The sequence below is a fragment of the Suricata suricatta genome, chromosome 3, assembly GCF_006229205.1.
Source record: "Suricata suricatta isolate VVHF042 chromosome 3, meerkat_22Aug2017_6uvM2_HiC, whole genome shotgun sequence".
Lineage (NCBI taxonomy): Eukaryota > Metazoa > Chordata > Mammalia > Carnivora > Herpestidae > Suricata > Suricata suricatta.
In genome coordinates this window covers 48,540,381-48,547,103 of record NC_043702.1, presented here as the reverse complement: position 1 = coordinate 48,547,103, position 6,723 = coordinate 48,540,381, and positions in this window count along the sequence as shown.

The window sequence follows — 6,723 nt, the reverse complement described above, 5'->3', positions numbered from 1 at the left end:
TAGCACATCCATACCAAAAAATTTTTAAAACAATTCCATGTCAGTGAAAGAAAATAAGGATATCCAGGTCTTACTAAAACTCATTATATATTTGTTGCTAGTTGAGGCTTTTGAAGTTCTTGGTCCTCTATTAGCTTTTGAGAACTAAAAGGTATGTACTTCTTGATAAAGTAGTACCTATAATAAAAACAAGTAGATCACCAACATAACATGATATGTGATAAACTCTTGATAAACTATTATAATATCATTTACTTTTTTAGCAGAAGGGAGAAAGTGGATGAAATACTAAACTATCTTTAAGGCCCCTTTAAAAGTACTTGAGTCATAACCCAAGATTTAGTAATTCAGATAAATGGGCTTTCAGAGAGGGATACCTGGAACTTTAGTGGTCTGAAAAAGGGTCAAGACAAAGCAAGCACTGCCTTTTCAAGTCATTTGGCCTGTGTACAATGACTGATAGAGTTGGACTTTTAAGGTAAAAATCCACTAACCTCTGGGAACCAAAATGGAGTTTCCACTTGGGGTTCTTTGTATTCTCTGTCAAAGCCAAATTCCAAATGCCAAAATCAACCCTTTCATGGACTGAAGAGGCCATTGGACAAACTATGCCTTTTGTAGTCATTCTGTGGTACTGCACTATCCTTTTAAGGCCACCAACATTCTTGAGGTGAGCCAAAAAATGTAATGGCATTGACCACAAAGGTTGTTTTAAAAATATACTTATAGGGTTGCCTGGGTGGCTCGGTCAGTTGAGCATCCGACTTCCACTCAGGTTATGGTGTCACGGTTCATGAGTTCGAGTCCAGCATCAGGCTCTGTGCTGATGGCTTGGAGCCTGGAATGTGTCTCCCTCTCTGCCGCTTCTCCACTCATGCTCTGTCTCTGTCTCAAAAATAAATAGACTTAAAAAGTCATTAAAAAAAAAAAAATAAAATAATATATACTTGTATCCAAAAGGGATCTTCTTTCTCCACATCCTCGCCAACATCTGTTGTTGCCTGAGTTGTTAATGTTAGCCATTCTGATAGGTGTGAGGTGGTATCTCATTGTGGTTTTGACTTGTATTTCCCTGATGATGAGTGATGTTGAGCATTTTTTCATGTGTGGGTTGGCCATCTGGATGTCTTCTTTGGAGAAGTGTCTATTCATGTCTTTTGCCCATTTCTTCAGTGAATTATTTGTTTTTTGGGTGTTGAGTTTGATAAGTTCTTTATAGATTTTGGATACTAACCTTTTATCTGATATGTCCTTTACAAATGTTTTCTTCCATTCTGTTGGTTGCCTTTTAGTTTTGTTGATTGTTTCTTTCATTGTGAAGAAGCTTTTTATCTTGATGAGTTCCCAATAGTTCATGTTTGCTTTTGTTTCCCTTGCCTCTGGAAACGTGTTGAGAAAGAAGTTCTTGTGGTCAAGATCAAAGACGTTTTTTCCTGCTTTCTCCTAGAGGATTTTGATGGCTTCCTGTTTTACATTTAGGTCTTTCATCCATTTTGAGTTTATTTTTGTGTATGGTGTAAGAAAGTGGTCCAGTTTCATTTTTCTGCATGTCGCTGTCCAGTTCTCCCAGCACTATTTGCTGAAGAGACTGTTTTTGTTCCATTGAATATTCTTTCTTGCTTTATCAAAGATTAGTTGGCCATACATTTGTGGGTCCATTTCTGTGTTCTCTGTTCTATTCCATTGATCTAAGTGCCTGTTTTTGTGCCAGTACCATACTGTGTTGATGATTACAGCTTTGTAATACAGCTTGAAGTCCGGGATTGTGATGCGTCCTGCTTTGGTTTTCTTTTTCAAAACTGCTTTGGCTATTCGGGATTTTTCTGGTTCCCATACAAATCTTAGGATTGTTGTTTCTAGTTCTGCGAAGAATGCTGGTGTTATTTTGCTAGCAATTGCATTGAATATGTAGATTGATTTGGGTAGTACCAACATTCTAACAATGTTTTTTCTTCCAGTCCAGGGGCATGAAATATTTTTCTATTTTTTTGTGTCTTCTTAAATTTCTTTCATAAGCTTTCTATAGCAATGTTTATAGCAGTGCTATCAACAATATCCAAAGTATGGAAAGAGCCTAAATGTCCATGGATGGATGAATGTATAAAGAAGATGTGGTATATATATTGGTATATATACTAATACAATGGAGTATTACTTGGCAATCAAAAAAAATGAAATCTTGCCATTTGCAACTATGTGGATGGACCTGGAGGGTATTATGCTATGCAAAATTAGTCAGTTAGACAAACACAAGTATCATATGACTTCACTCATATGAGGAATTTAAGATACACAACAGATAAACATAAGGGAAGAGAAGCAAAAATAATATAAAAACAGAGAGGAGAATAAAACATAAAAGACTCATAAATATAGAGACCACAGGGTTGCTAAAGGGATTGTGGGAGGAGAGATGGTCTAAATGGGAAAGGGGTATTAAGGAATCTACTCTTGAAGTCATTGTTGCACCATATGCTAACTAACTTGGGTGTAAATGAAACAATAAATAAATTGGGGAAAAAATACGTGTATCCAAAAAGTCAACACAAATTCTCCAGACCCTCTTTTCCTTTGTTGGGTCACTAGACACACTTGTACCGAGTGAAGACCTAAGAGCAGTCAGTATGTTTGGCAGTGAGTCTGGAATTGGCCAGAATAATAGTGATTGTCTTGGTGGTCTGGGCAGAATGTGCTAAGCCCAGATAAGAGAAAGAGAAGTTTTCCCCATCACTGAAGAAAGCAGAAAAGGAGGACTTGTCAGCATTCAGGTGAACTCTGAGAGAAGATGTGATGCTCCAAAGGAAGGAAGAGATTTAAAAGGAATTCTAAAGAAGGTGGGACCAAAGTAAGGATTACTCTCAAAGGGAAAGGTGGTGTTACAATTCTGCCATCATGTGCCCTGAACAAAAGTTTAGGGAGCCTGACTCTTTCTGATCCTTACAAATCTAACAGCATAGAGAATGTAATGGCCCTGGGAGTTGTTGGAGGAGGAGTAGAGAAACTAAAGCCCAAGCAATTAGCTTTCCATTTCCTAGGAATTAAAAGGGTTGGGTAGAATCTGTCCTGCTTTATACTATTCCTCTATTGACATGTGTTCTGACCCAGCCCATCTGAGGGTCACAGAGTCTTTTGCAATCACTTGGAGGACTCAGGTATTGAAACTCTAACAGAGGAAATGTGGAGGAGTATGTGCAAAATGAGCATCCTTCAAACTACTGGAAGGATTTTCTCCAGTGAAAAAACTCCATTCAACTTGTCCTCATTTTAGAAAATTAAGATATCCTAATAAAAGTTAAGAAAATGTAACCGACTTATAGGGGGAGGAAAAGACTAAAAATTTGGAATTTATAGGAACAGCAATCCAGTTGTTATGGTAACTAGTTTTAAACCTGTCCTTTATAGGGGCTGACTCAGCCTCTGGGGCAGATAGCTCTTGATCTCAAGGTTGTGAGTTCAAGCCCCACGTTCAGCATGGAACCTATTAAAAAAAAAAGTATAAAAAAGTGCATTGCAAATAAAGAAAACTCTTTAAAAAAATAAAACCTAACTCTCCGTTATTTAACCTACTAAAGAGAAAAAAATTGTCTTACTTAAGTTTCAATTGTTTTTATTTTTCAAGCTCATGTTCTTATAATGTTTCAAGCTGAGTAGAGAAATCATAAAATCATAAAATCTTAGAGCTAAAACAGACCTGGAAGTTCATTTCTTCCTCTTTATTTTATAGCCAAGAAATCTTAAGAAATAAAATGGCTAAAATGTAGGAAGCCAAAAAGTTGCAGGAGAAGCATAAATACAGATAATCCACAAGATGAAAATGAGAGCAAACAAAATGTTGGGTTTATTATAGAAATTATTATTGCACTTAACCATAGTTTCTCCACAGATTTTGATATATATTTGTTGTCTCTATTTTTGTTGGTTAAGAAATGGGTCAAAAATTTTCAAAATTATTTTTTGCTGCTACAATGGAAATCTACAAAAACGGGTAATAGACTATTTTGGGATCATTGTTCGGAAGCACATTTATCTTAGAAATGGTTACCATGGAGACGAGCACACGTTGTATGACTCTACAGCTTGTGAGTTAGAAGTCATCTATGCTACTAAGACATAAATAGCCACACATACACACACATGCACACAAGCCCATTCACTCATGCACAATGAAGTTATATTGTTCCTCTCCTTTTGTAAAATAATAATAAAACTCCATGCAGTGCTAATCTTTGATGGTGAAAGGGTTGGTAAAACTCTACACATTTTAAAATATAATAGTGTACAATGATATAAAAGTCACTTCTAGAAACATTATAAAAGTAATCTAAATCAAGCTTAAACACTAATAATATACTTAACCTGTAAAATAAATGATAAAAGCAACCTTTTCAGACATCACTCCTCCTTAATGTAGAAATACAAAAATAAGAAAGTAAAATGGAATGCCTGGTTAGGTCAGTCCACAGAGCACATAACTCTTGACCTCAGGGTCGTGAGCTCAAGCCCTACACTGGACATACAGCTTACTTTAAAAAAAAAGTAAAATACATTAAAAAAATAAGAAAGTGAAAAAAAAGCCCAGGGTAGATTACAAAAAAGTTATTGAGTTATTTCCCCAAAGAATTCAATAGTATTAATTCTAATATATTATTAATATTAATAGCAATTAGATATTAATAGAAGTTTTAATAATATTAGGGCATAGTTATCAGGCTAGTCTTTCTTTCCCTGCCTCTTTCTAGCTAGCTAGCTAGCTAGGTAAGCTCTTTTTTCTTTGTTTCCTTTTATTGTTTTGCTTTTTCTTTTGCTTCAATAAATACAATTTTTAAGATGCTTAAATTCCAAAGACATTGTCCAATTTTAGAGCATCACAAAGGTATATATTCTGATTAGAGTTAATTTGTTTTTATTTATTTTACTTATTTGTTTACTTTTCAATAATGGACATTTTCAAAATTTCAAACAACAGAACAAATAGCAAAATTATCCCCCCATGTACCCATCACCCAGCTTCTTTTTTTTTTTTTAATTTTTTTATATCTTTATTTTCTTTTGAGAGACAGAGACAGAGTATGAGCAGGAGAGGGGTAGAGAGAAAGGGAGACACAGAATCTGAAGCAGGATCCAGGCTCTTAGCTGTCAGCACAGAGCCTGTCGCAGGGCTTGAACTCACGAACCTTGAGATCATGACCTGAGTTGAAGTCGGGCACTTAACTAACTGAACCGAACCCAAGTGCCCCCCCCATCACCCAGCTTCAATACTTATTAACATATAGATAATTCTGTTTTATTTATAACCTCCTTCCTTCATCATTTAAAATTTTCTTTATGTTTTTCATTTATTTTTGAGAGACAGCATGAGCAGGGGAGGGTCAGAGAGAGACAGGGAGAGACACAGAATCCCAAGCAGGCTCCAAGCTCTGAGCTAGCTGTCAGCACAGAGCTCGACACGAGTCTCGAACCCATGAACCATGAAATCATGACCTGAGCTGAAGCCAGACACTTAACCGACTGAGCCACGCAGGCACCTTATTCCTTCATCATTTTAAATCAAATGTAAAACACCATAGTGAAGATTTTTTTAAAAAATTACACTAGCCAATAAGAAAACATTTCCCTCCATAGTTTGAATTTTTTATACTTTTCTTGCAAAAGTACTTCAATGGTTTCACTGTGTATTGGTTATGTTTAAATGAAGTTGCTTTTACAACACCAAAGACTTAATCATCCATTTCCTATATAAAAGGTAGCTACTTTTTTGCATGGACCTCAAGTAAATTGTAGTATAGAGGTGGAATTTAAGGAAAGGTATTAAGCAGGCTGTGTTGTAGCCTATGAACAAGTAATATATTGTATCGTTTATCTTGAATGTATCATAGATAAGCTGCTATATAACAATTGCCACTTCAGATAGCTGTGAAATTAGGTGATTAACTAGTTGTTACTTAACCTTCTAATTGCTGTATAAGTCTAATTACATGAAATAGAAGTTGGGGTTTTGATTTATTACTTTGCTTTTCTGTTTGGAGTGTAATTGTAACTACTGTATTGTAAATGATGGAAAATAATTGCATATGTTAAAAAAATAAAAAATAAATAAATTTTAAAAAATAATGAAATTTAAAAAAATAAAATAAAAATTTTAATTAAAAAAATTACACTAGCCAATAAGAAAACATTTCCCATCCATCACCACCACCTCTTTTCCCCCCACCCCCTTCCCCTTCAATGCTCAGTTCATTTTCAGTATTCAATAGTCTCTCAAGTTTTGCATACCTCACTCTCCCCAACTCTGTTTCCCCCTGGTTCTCCATTAGGTTTCTCCTGTTTTCCTGTTAGACCTATGAGTGCAAACATATGGTTTCTGTCCTTCTCTGCCTGACTTATTTCGCTTAGCATGACACCCTCAAGGTCCATCCACTTTCCTACAAATGGCCATATGTCATTCTTTCTCATTGCCATGTAGTACTCCATTGTGTATATATACCATATCTTCTTGATCCACTCATCAGGTGATAGACATTTAGGCTTTTTCCATGATTTGGCTATTGTTGGCATTGTTGCTATGAACATTGGGGTACATGTGTTCCTATGCATCAGCACTTCTGTATCGCTTGGGTAAATCCCTAGCAGTGCTATTGCTGGGTCATAAGGGAGTTCTATGGATAGTTTTCTGAGGAACCTCCACACTGTTTTCCAGAGCTGCTGCACCAGTTTACATTCCCA